This window comes from Crassostrea angulata, chromosome 10 (genome assembly GCF_025612915.1).
Source record: "Crassostrea angulata isolate pt1a10 chromosome 10, ASM2561291v2, whole genome shotgun sequence".
NCBI lineage: Eukaryota > Metazoa > Mollusca > Bivalvia > Ostreida > Ostreidae > Magallana > Magallana angulata.
The window spans coordinates 53,599,151-53,612,649 of record NC_069120.1 but is presented as its reverse complement, the minus strand read 5'-3'; the positions used below and the strand labels follow the sequence as shown (position 1 = coordinate 53,612,649).

The 13,499-nt window shown below is 32.4% G+C and overlaps 1 long non-coding RNA gene and 1 pseudogene across 1 annotated transcript; one reads left to right on the top strand and one right to left on the bottom strand.

The window, feature by feature from the left end:
* Nucleotides 1–2,932: 2,932 nt before the first annotated feature.
* Nucleotides 2,933–6,226, bottom strand: LOC128165419 (uncharacterized). The gene is made up of 2 exons (XR_008241056.1): nt 4,873–6,226; nt 2,933–4,639 (listed from the first exon to the last, which is right to left on the bottom strand). It is a non-coding gene; the product is annotated as an uncharacterized LOC128165419 (long non-coding RNA).
* A 333-nt stretch (nt 6,227–6,559) lies between these two features.
* LOC128165416 (uncharacterized) lies at nt 6,560–11,869 on the top strand (annotated as a pseudogene).
* The last annotated feature ends 1,630 nt before the right edge of the window (nt 11,870–13,499 follow it).

The window sequence follows — 13,499 nt, the reverse complement described above, 5'->3', positions numbered from 1 at the left end:
GAGCTGTAGTTGGTTCTGGTTGACTTACCAGAGCTTAAGTTTATTCTGGTTGACTTACCAGAGTTGTAGCTGGTTCCTGTAGACTTATCAGAGGTGTAACAGGTTCTGCTCAACTATGCTTAACAGAGTTGTAGCTGGTTCTGGTTGACTTACCAGAGTTGTAGCTGGTTCTGGTTTGTCTGTAGGAACTGACTTAGGTGGTGTAGGTGGCTCAGCAGCTGTATGCGGTAGTGGGGCTGGGTGTGGTGCAGGCGGTAGCTGAACATCTCCAGCAGGGTGTGGAGGATGCCCCATGCATTGTGTGTGAACACAGTGGGCAGCAACTGACCTGTCAGAAAATCAATCAACAGTCATTACATCTGATTACCCAAAGTGTGTCTGTGAAATTCTTCTACATGCTATCTAATAAAAAAAAATACCAAATCTGGTAGCTTCATGTTCATATACAGTGATATAATTATTAATTAGATAACAACTGTATATAACATTTCTTAAAACAACAGGATAATAAACACTGCATTTAATAGGCTATGTTATCAAAGTGTAGCCAAACATTGCTCAATTCATGTGACCACAATAGCAATGTATTTGAAGGTTTAAAAAATTTTTTTGTAATTCCAGGAATTATCATTCTACTGAAACTAGGTCAATTTAAAAAGCAAAAATGAGGAAGTCTGATCTACAAAGCCAATATAAAACCAGAATGAATTAATTGTAATAAAAGTTCCAAAAATAAATGTAATAAGAAAGCGACAAAATCATGATCATATGTGGGCAGATGGAATAATGGATTACCAAAGTTAACATGATTCCAGAATTGTCAAAAAGATTATGAATGGAAGATATTTTTATAAAATTTAAAGGGGCAAGTGCTAGTAAAATGTTAAGGGGGTAAAGAGTGCAAAAATCAGCTACTGACGAGAACCTCACACCCCTAAACACTTTTCAGAAATCCTTTTATATTAGTATGTGATTCAATAATAAATGTAAAGATTTGATCAAGCTTGTAATATAATAAAGGAAATTTTTCATATTTTTGTCATTTTACATGTAGCCTATATTTTGTTAAAATATATTGCATATCTGCATTTAATTTCAATTGGTTTAAAGGTTTTATAAAATTTAATTTATTTTTATTTTCTGAGATATAAAATGATCAAAGAAATTAATTAACAAATGATTATTAATTTTTAATTCATTTCTTTTTTAAAAAGTTTGAAGTTTGTCCAGTGTGACACAATTTACATTAATTTATTTAAAAAATCCAAATAATGCACATGGCTGCAATAACAACAATGAAGGTGTCATAGTTGAAATATATTTATGGTTTTCCTTTCCTTGCGGATCAAATAAATACGGAAGTTTTTTTGTTTCCTTTTTTTTTTCTGGGAAATCCATGCAGGACATGGCCCGATTCCAAAAGTTCAAATAAATAAGAAGTTTTTTTTCTGAGAAATCCAGGACATGGATTCCAAAAGTTCATTATATCTCAAAATAGAAAATCAGGGAAGAAAACACAAAAAAATAAAAGAAAACTGAAAACATGGGGTTTTTTAAATTATAATTTTTATAATAATAAAAAAAAACCCAGCAACACGTAAACTCTAAATACAGTCAAACCTTGTTGCCCCGACGAACTAGATGGGACTGGTTAAAAGCCTTGTATCGAGATATCCGAGATATCATAATTATATATAACTTTTCAAAATTGAGAGAACCTTACAACAGAATTTTACATGACAACTTGAGATCAATTCTATGTAAGAATCAAAATTCGGTGGCCACACCGTCAGAGATATTCTTCATACTTGACAACTTGATAAACTTTGATGAGTAAAAAAGCCTAACATCATTTTATTTGATGCTAATAATATGTGGTCCCATTGTCATGGTAGTAGAGGGTAAAGATGTAAAAATGGCATTTTAATGCTTATTATAATAGACCGTTATATAGAATTATTACTGATCCTCCATGTATTTGCAAATGATTTATTCCCTGGGTTGTCATGTATATGTTTTGTAGAATCCAGAACTCAATTGAATAAAATTGAATTGGATTGAATTAAAAATAATCATCATTATCAAAGTGAAATATCTTATTTATTCGTGAACACTGCCTACCGCGGACCTATAAGGTTATATATTTGCTCAAGGGGACATAATAAGTGTTGCAAAAACATTTTTTTGTTATATATATGAAGAAACAAACCAAAAATTTAGAAACAGATGGGCCTAATTTTGTCTGCTCCACAGTCAAATTCCTATATATATCCTTGGCAACAAATTGTAGCAAGTCAGATATTCTGCCACTCAAAGGAATAAATCAACAGATGTTCCGATTTCACCCCAGTTCCCAAATCCTTGTATATGTTATGCTAGCAAACCGCTACACTGGGCTTCCATCTATATTTTAAAACAGTTGACCAGTCAATGTTTATCCGACAAGTTAATAAATCAATTTCAGGACTATATTCATCTATAGAGATTTATAGTGAGAATATACTTCTTCGTAATTAAATCAACAATAACCAACCAACAGAAGATGAAAGATCGAGCTCATAAACCCATGTAAATATTCTAACATTGCTTGACAATGCTGTACATAAAGATCGAGCTCATAATCCCATGTAAATATTCTAACATTGCTTGACAATGCTGTACATAAAGATCGAGCTCATTAACCCATGTAAATATTCTAACATTGCTTGACAATGCTGTACATAATAGAAATGTATGCATTAATCAATTGGAACAAAATTCTCATAAAAATCGATCGTTGAATAATTAAAAAAAATCTTTGTTTTAATATACAAATCTACAGAAATCATTATGTCCCAAACTGCGTCTAAAGTTCTTGAAATTGTGATCCCCATTTTAATAGCAGTTATGTAGACAATCTGTTTCAGTAGCATATTTATAACTGGCTAAACTTATATTAGACTAGACTTTGACCCGTGCGTGCACGGGTTGACATTGCATATCGGACACTTACGAATAGGTACATCGACACAGTTTATTATTGAAATTTGCATAACAAAGCTATAAGCCTACAATAATGGTATTAATTTCACTACACTTTCCTTAGTTTGGTAAATCTAACTGTGTCTAGGGAAAGGCACTCCCCACAGTTAGAATGCCTCCGTTATACCCGTAATGTAGCAGAAAATTGCAGAATCGCTCCGGAACGATTATGGATAAAGTTAATGAAGTTGCCTTGAAAATAACAGTCAAATTCATCACAACAAACCTTTTTCAGACTGCAAATACCTTTTCTCTAAAAATTTTAATCCACAGAATGGAAGAATTCAACACTTTTTCACCAATGTACACGTATTTTCTTTGTAAAACTGGGTCCGTAGGACATTATTCATTTTTACGATAAAACATATTCTATCTTCACTCTAACAAATATAATGTAACTTTTTATGTAATCAAATATTTTTTGTCATCACGAAGACAAAAGTAATTAAGTACTTACATGTACTTGAAATGTATATTTGTTATTTTATACTTTCTCTCATAAGAAATCATTAATATATATGAACAGAATATATAGCAAAAGTCCAATGAAAATTTACCCGTATATGTTTTATCATTTCTGAGTTTATTCATGCAGATGTGATATTGTGGAAACGTAAACTAAAGATCCCGTTAGCGTGAATGTATTGCGCAAGCGCAAGATTGTAAAATCCAAAAAATCCAAGTGATTTCCGGGAATTTTTGAGGAATTTTCGTTGATTATTAATTAGCGAAGCTTAACTGAGAAAAAATAAAAAGAAATTGGTAATCTTAAGTACCAACTATGTTTAAAATATATAAAACAAAAGACAGTATTCTTCCGATTTCTCGACCCAGATAGCATGCATATGTTGGGACAACGTTGGCCCAATGTAACACACTTTGTTGGCCCAACGTTGGCAAGATAACATTGGCGCAATGTATAAGTGCACTGTGGCCCTTTGTTGGCCCAACATGTTGGGCCTACGTTGGTCCAACATGTTAGACCAACGTAGGGCCGATGAGCAAATTTACATTGGCCCAACGTAGCCCGCCAACATTGGTCCAACTTAGTTAACAACTGAGGGTCAACGTTGGCCCAACGTAAATATTACGAGGAAAATTACATTGGCCCAACGTCCTCTGTCAACGTTGGTCCATCCTAGTAAACAGGTGAGGGCTAACGTAGTGACAACGATCAAACTTCCAATGGCTAAACGTAGCATGTCGGCACTTATTCAATGTAATCCCAATTTAAATTCAACACTCATGTCCCAATTAATTCCTGTTGCTTTTTGGCTATTAAGATGCAGGAGTTCAAATATTCTATGCAACGAAAACATAGTATACAGATTTTATTCTTTCTTAGTAAAAATTTACAATACATTTAAACACTTTTTAGAATTAAAAAGAATCGCTAGCATATTTCTTTGTCTATGTAAATTCCTTAGTAACAATCGAACTGTAGGGTCTGATCACTGTCCGGGTCACTGGCTTCAGTGGCTTGGGTTACCTCCTTGCTTTTTTTCTTTCTTCCCTTTTTTCCCTTCACCTTCACGGTCTTTGAAAAACGGAACCTGTCCTAATTCCCTATCTCTACATCTGTTGCAGAGGCACACAGTCTGTTTTTTTCTTACTGCGGCTGAAAATGTATTTTAGTTGTTATTTTTATTGTGCAATATGAATCAACATAATCTGTTATACTGTAAAGGAATGTATAATATGATTATGAATACTTCTATATTGTTTTAATTTAACTCACTGACAATTCAAACATTATATAATTGATATAAAGAAACATTGCACAAGCATTCGATTTCTTGAAAGAAAATCATTACTTACATAAGTTAATATAATAATTTATCATGTACTTACTTTTTGTAGCATATATATCCCAAATCTTCTAATGTATAATTTGTACAGTAGAAAAAGCACTATTTACTATAGGTGTACACGCACAACGGTTGCAATATATTTGAAATAAAAAGTGGCAGTTTTGACCATCCTGGTTATATCAGATGACCGATCTCCAAGGAAACTGGCCAGACCCATGCTGTGAGAAGCACTGACCCAGATACTTGGGCAGTAAAGGAGCTCCGTCTGCCTCTTAATTTCGACACTTTAAGATTCGTTATGCAATAGGCGCTCCAGCTACACATGTACATACAGCTAGCTCATCAGATTTATATAAACAATAAACATCCCTCAACAGAGCAACAATGGCCAATATCTATGACCCAACAGTTTTAAATAACTAAGCCCAATACAATTTACAATCCTCCACTAAATTTCTCTAAAAATAAAAAAATTCATTGTCGGGTTTAAAATCTAACAACGAACCAACGTTGGGCCAATGTTTGACAGTTTAAAACTTTTTATATCAATAACATATATTAACTATTTTTCATCCCAAATTACTGAGATCTATATGCATACAATGTATCATATGTTATGTATTCCAAAGTAAGAGAAATAGATTAAACTCAACTAGTTATACATGCAAACGTTTTAATCAACATTTTCATGTGTTCAAACATAATTAAGACACTATAAATTCCTTATAATTGCAATCAAAATTAACAGAGCAAATCACTTATTTACCAACCTATACCTTAAATTTTTGTGGTTGTGTTTATGTTATCTGTTTGTTTGTTTTAACTCTGTCATAATTCGTAGCATGTAAAAATAATGACCCAATGTTGGCCCAACTGCGCATTACCAACAATTAAATGAGATCACATGTTTTACCTACGTTGGCCCACCCATGGCCCAACAATGTTACGCCAACAAACACTAAGTTGGAATTCATAGCATATTTAGATGTTGGCCCAACGTTACAAGTAAATGATTACGAGTTAAATATTAGCCATTTTTGGCATAGAACTACAGGAGAAAACTTTAGAGAGCATTATGGGATGTTGCCAAAAAAATTCTTGATGAATCCGTAGGTTTAGCTCGTTATTTTTACCATGCACTGGTTCTTAGCGCTTGCTTCGCTCGCCAGAGCTGTGCTACAAGCAACAAAAAATAGCAAATCAATCGTAATAATAAGCAACCAACAGTGAATAACAAATCAAAAACAAATAACCAAACAATTATAAATAACAACCTCCTTAGCTCAGCACAAAACAGAGTTACATGAATTGTACAGGAAAGGTCTGGCCAATGATAAATAAATAATCGACCATCAGTGAAAAATGAACTAATGATAAATAACCAACTAATAATAATGACCAACCAACAGTAAATAACCAACAACCCGCAAATAACCAACCTACAAGTCACAGATATATATAGTTGAATTTAGAGCTTTATCTAATGAACTCTACTAGTATAGTTAATAAAATCAAATTAGGTTAATCAAGACATAAATAATAATTATAAAAAGATCACAGGAAAAAGGAAATACAACCTGATACATAAATTTGAATTTGCAAACAGAACTAAGGAATAGGGAAAAACGAATTTGAAACAAGAGAATGACTGGAGCGTTTCAGCTACAAAATAATAACATTTAAATTTTTTTTGAAAAATTAACATTTACATATCTGGAAGAGAAAAGATGGAGTCGGTCTCATCAAATATTTAAGTAAATTACTTAAAAGGATTTGTTTCTAGGGTAAAATGTTTTCCATGGTTAATTTGAAAATTTCATTTTCATCCTGGGGGTTTATATAGATCTTTAATCTATTCCATTGTCTTTAACAGCTGAAATAAATTTTGAGTTCAAAAGGGCCAAAATTCTAAGGAAAAAAATGTAATCTAATATCTTTATTTGTTTGACACGTAATTTTCTTTAACTTACGATAGAACTTAATATTAGTTGTGGAGACAAATAAAATAATACTGTAAATTCCTAATTAAACATGAGGAATTAATATCCGCGTAAAATCGTGACAAGCCCGTCTCGCGAATTTTTAAAATCTCGCTTTTAATTTTCAAACATATGTAAACTATATGAAACTATGATAAAACTTCGACATTCGCGATTTTATGTTCTCGCAATTTGATGGAAAACCATTGAATCGCGGAATTAAGTACTCGCGTAAATTAAGGAATATACAGTAGTCTAATCCACACTTTGCAAAAGCTGTTTTCCTTTGCGGGGTCAACCCAAAGGTCAAAGGGGAAAAACCAACTTTTTCCTTCTTTATGCTACCAAGTTATTGGGCGTCCAGTGATGAACTCTTTAGGTATTCAATTTATTCCTTCGAGATGTTTGTTGCTCCATCTTGGGGCAATCAAAATACACAAGGGAAACAAATTTTTAATGTCAAATGAAAAAGTTACAAACCTTCAACCTACAAAGGCTACTGTGAGAAATCTATTGGTTTTTCCCCAAAGATGGCGGCCAAGGGACATGACTTCTGTAAAGTGTGGATTGGTCTATTGGTATGTGAATCTTTATATCTAAACAGCGCATGTACATTATTCTGTTAATGCATGCACTTGTTTAATATGCAAATGACCTCTGACACTGGTCCAATACCCAACCCATTACCTGGAGCTCCACAGTGGTCAGTCCAGTCTTTACCAAGTACCCGTTTACATCTATTTTGTCTTATCTATGATGTATCAGCTACCATGCATATTCCGTGTTCAACTTAGGAAGGAGTCCTATTGTTATCAGACATATTCTTATGTTAAGAAATTCATGGAATTTCTACGCATGCGTGAAACAGATCATATAACCAAATGATTATGGTATTAGTTTAATCAAATTTGACCATCTTGATTCCCCATCAAGGTCAGGTCAAGGTCACTACCTTTTTTTCTCACCTTTCAGGATGATAAAAATAAATGTAGTTACCTGCAGTTATGCATACGTCACGTCTGTTTGAGATATATTTCTATTCTTCAATGAAATGATAGAATACCATAATGTTTATCAGCTTATCTACCTTAATTGAAATATATTTAAACCAAAATAGTTAATACTCATTGTTAAGTCCGAATTTCATCTTAATTTCTTAAATTTTAAAGTTAATTTGATTATTTTTTTTTACTTCTCATATTGAAATATTTTTGAATTTGACATATTACGAAGACTTTACATAAAGAAAAAATTTTACAGAAAAGCTAATAAATTGACCATGCATATATAAATAAGAGAGAAAATCTGATTTTAGTGATTTTTTCACACAAATCAATTTATAGAATGAGTTCTTTAAAAAGATAATAAATACCGTATGTAATTTGATAGGCAAATCAAGTGTTAAAAACATATTCTGATACCCAAGTACCTTATCATTAAACCACATAAGTTAAAAAAAATCCAGCATTAATGTTATTAATTTGATTCACATACCATTATTTTATTTGTCCCCACAACAAATATTAAGTTTTATTGTAAGTAAAAGAAACTTTAGTGTATAAAAATGAAGATAATGCATAATCTACACTAATATTTCTTTTACATAAGAGTTGATGTTTATGTAATCATGTTCCCTATAGAGGAATTAACTGTATGAAATACATGTAAATTTGTTACCTTGTTCCTAAATATTTCAATTTTACACATTCCATATTTCCATTATTGTACATAAATGATTAAAGTTCTAATGAATGTTTTTACAATGGAGAGGAATGCGTATCGTATTTCCATTTTACAGAAAACTAAGGGAATTATTGCTTAATTTTAATTGGGGAATTGATAAGCTTGATTGCCTTTATTCAACATGTTAAACTTGTCTTTCTTCCTTGACGCTAATATGATTATAATAATGTATCAAGATCAGATGGATACTTGATATAGACTGATTACAAAATCATGCAAAATTACTCGACAAATCAAAGGATTAAATAAATTTAAATACTAACAATTTAACGACGAAAGAGAGAGTATTTTAAAAAGATTAGTGCTGACATTGGTACACATATTTAAACAATTGATAATATTCTTCTATAAAAAAAAAACTTTACAGTCACATTGTTGCGTTGTTTAAAAAACTACTTGTTATTTATTATATATTGAATAACGCGCGTTAGCGCGTTATGATAATTTGTCTGCTCACCTGACGGCAGTTATTGACACACGACGTCAAAATAAATCATTTAATGCTTATATTTACATTCCCTTACTGATAATATTAATTTTTTACTTAAATAAATCGATATAAATTGCAGATAACGGAGGGAGTAAATTAGTAACAGCAAGAATGGTTTAAACTGGTTATCTAAAAGACTGTTGAGATGAGATCTACGAGCATAAAGTTACAAAACGAAAAAATCCACACGCAAATCAATTTTTCTGTTACACGCATGATCCTGCACGATACATGAACTATTAAGGTGGTATGGGACACTTCCCTGTTTTGACGTATTGTTTATCTAAATAAACAATAAAATGAATTGTAAGTATGTAAATAGCTTCATTCCCACCATTGTCACCTAACGTATAGGGTAGTTGGTTAGAGGGCTTACTTCGAATCTGTAAGTCATGAGTTCAAATCACGCTTGGGATTCTACAATTTTTACCTCTCCAAATATCTTTAAAAGCTATTTTTAGGTTAAATATTGTAAAAATGTGAAAATTTTAAACCGATGAAAGTATTTCAATTGTAATGTACTTCAATCTACATTAATATCAACAGATGTCCCATACCATCTTAACACGATTCGCTCGTCAATTATAACATACGTGTTACCACTGTAACTTATTACATGTATCACTGAATAATAAGATATCCTTGAATATACCCTCAAATGGGGTGCAAAGAATTTATCAAAACATTACTTCTTTAAAAAATTAATATAAAAAATTCAAGAATTAAGGAACTGTCGTTAAATATCAACCACATTCATGCATCAGCAAATCAACATATATTATAACATAATTGAATGAAAATTTATTCTTCTCAATTTAGATTAGTTAAATTCCAACACATGTCAGAGTCAGTGTTTGTGGGACTGTGTGAGATAGTGGGGACCTCACAACTTGTGGCCATTAGGAGGGAGACATGGGACATCAGGGAGATGATGGAGAGACGAATAGCGCCTTATGATGGGACCATTAAGATGATGAGTGGAAGTTTCAGAGAAGGATTAAGACTGAATGGATCAGATATGGACATGATGTACTGGCCAAACAACCACCGAGTGATCATGGACATGTCTCAGTCTGAGTATTACAACACAGCCAATACAACCTTGATTCTCTCTGACAGTTCTGAGAGTCCACCAGGATTCACTCTACTTCAGTTACTGACATCAACAACAAAGAGAAATATCCAATCAGCATGTGTCATAATGAATAACAGAGTCTGTATATCTAGTTCTATACACAGAGGGTTAATTTGCTCTGATATATTTCCTTATTATAATACTACTGTACATGGACCCTGTACCAGTGGTATTCTACCATGGAGACAAGAATTTGACTCTGCCTGGTGTTTTGTTTGTGACTTTTGGCCTCCGTTTGCCTCCTCATGGATAGACAGGTGTCACTCATGGCCTGATCCTGAAGTTGTTGATGACATTGTCAGAAATGGATGCCACTTTGTAGCAATAGGACATCCATTAGGACCCCATGAAAAGGAAGAATGGAGATTTTCTTTTTCTCAGGTAGAATGTAAACTTGTGTACTCAATGAACCACAGTCAGTTTTTGACATATGGATTGTTAAAGCTGTTCCTAAAAGAAATTATAAATCAACAATCAGAAGAAACCAATAAACTGTTGTGTTCCTATCACATGAAGACAACAGTTTTCTGGGCAATTCAACAAAACACACTACCTCACTGGTGTCCACAAAATCTCCTGGTTGGTTTCTGGGTTTGCTTTAAACTCCTCCTTAAATGGGTGTATGAGGGGATCTGTCCTAACTTTTTCATCCCACAAAACAACCTGTTTCTGACAAAGATCCATGGCTCAGCACAAAACAGATTGTTCCTAGAGTTACATGAATTGTACAAGAAAGGTCTGGCCTGTCTGTTACAGAGTTCCTCTATCAGGTCCTGCATCATTGATGTCCTGTACAATCCTAGAGCTTTTGTTTGTACAGATGATAGTGTAATGAGGTGTGAGGCTGATTTTGACATAGACCTTTTTGGTAACATCTCTTCAGTTCCCTTAATAAAACTAAGTCATGCAAAATTCGTAGACACAGTAGAACAGTTAATACACTCACCCCTGACACAGTATCAAGTGCTCATGTTACAGAGACTTACAACCTCCAACCTTCTGAACACTGCTTTTATGTTACACAACATGCACATGTACACATGTGTCAACAAACAGATGTATATTGCAGAAAAAATATCCTGTCAAATGTTGAAATTAGCAGCCAAGTTTGGGTGTGTTTCTGATATGTTATACATTGCCATGTATTATTACAAGACACTCAGATACAAGGAAGCTTTATGTTATAGAGATGACAAAGGTCGAGTTAGCACAGCCTTATCTGATGTATGGGGGTCAAGTAGATAGAGAGAGATATACTGAGGCTGTAGGGGGACAGTCCTGGTCTACAAAGATGAGACAGGCTGTAGCAATGGGTATAAAACTTGACAACAACATTTGTTTTATCAGTGAACTAATACCAGACCAACAGTCTTCTCTACAGAATGGAGAGTCTGCGTTATCTATCCCAGTGTTTGTAATGTTACACTTCCTAGAGTTCTTGTGTTACAGACACATTGATACAATATCATCACAAGCAGCTCTAGATGAGCTTCAGTTCCTAGTCCACCATGATCGGGGACTGTATGTACCTAAACTATTCAGAGACATCTCCTGGGAGATCCTGGGGATCTGTCAACAGATCACAGGGAACCACCAAGCTGCTCTTTACTCATACCAACAGTCACTCACACAGGATCCATGGAACAAAATACAAATTGCTACACAAAGAAGAATTCAGGATATAGTATGAACAGCTATGAATTAGTTCATATCAATGTTATATTAATTCAGAATTTAATTAGCCTGATTACAATTAAATCTTCCACTAGTTTCTTCATTCTGATACCAAGTAAACAACAAGTTCCACTTTTGTGTCATTGCCTGGTTCTTGATATAAACATAAGTAATCACAGATTACAAAGCTCACCGAGACGAGGCATCACCTTTTTGAGACGTCACCTTTATGAGACCACCTTTATCATATTAAATGAAAATCATACTTTATGATCTTGGATATTCATGGATTCTGTTTTGACACAATATCGTATATCATCTGTTAAAAAAGTGTATGATAATCACATGTTTATATGTTAATCAATACAATAATATGAAATTAAATATTGCATCCTATCATATTTACAACATATATCATATAATACAATAAAATACCATAATAAACAATGATGAGATATGATATTGTAAAGTATGATATGACATTGTATTGTGTTATACGTTATTGTATTTGATCACATAATGCAATATCATAATATATAAAACAATATAGTTATATATTACAATATCACATTACATAATACATCATAACATTGAAACATATGATAGTATATTGTATAATATAGTGTGATATTGTATGATACTGTATCAGTTTTGTTACATAATATGATATTGTATCATATGATACAATATAATTTGATACATCATTGTATCATATCAAATGATACAATATAATATGATATTATATAATATTAGAGTATTATATTATACAATTTCATGTGATATAATTCTATATTACAGAAACTAATATCATATCATACTATATCATATGATACAATATTAAAGAATATACAATATTGTATCATAGGATACAATATTATATTTTGCAATATCTTATGTAATAGTATCACGAGATAAAATAATAAATTAATAGTACAATATAATATCATACAAATATAGCCCTTTCATGAGGTCGATCCATAGATATATCGACTTCACAGAAAAGCATATCGACCGAGCACGAAGTGCGAGGTCGATATGCTTTTCTGTGAAGTCGATATATCTATGGATTGACCGAGTGAAAGGGCTACATTCGTTATATTATTTTCCAAAGAAGAATTGGCAAGATTAAAACAAAATTATTTCTATATTTAGAAAGTACAGGTCAATCTGAGTTTTTAAAGCTTATTTTTAGAAAGTACAGGTCAATCTGAGTTTTTAAAGCTTATTTTTAGAAAGTACAGGTCAATCTGCATTTTTATACTTTGACACGTAATGTCAAAAGAACCAATGATATACTTCGTTACAATGCATGAAAATAATATTATACAATATTGTATCATAATATACAATACTATACATAACGATATCATGATACAATATCATAACATAAAGTATCAAAAAATTGATACAATATCATATCGTATCATATAACTTTTTATAATATTACATATGATATTATATTGTATTATATTAAACAATATTTTTTCATACCATACAATACTATATCAAAGGAATCATGTTTTGTCATTTATCAACAAACACATCTATCTATCAAGCAGGTTTGAGTGAGGTAGGAGATTTCTTTAGCATCCTTGATAATGGAGATCAGGCTCTGCATCTGAAGCAACCTCTGCATTTCATTTATA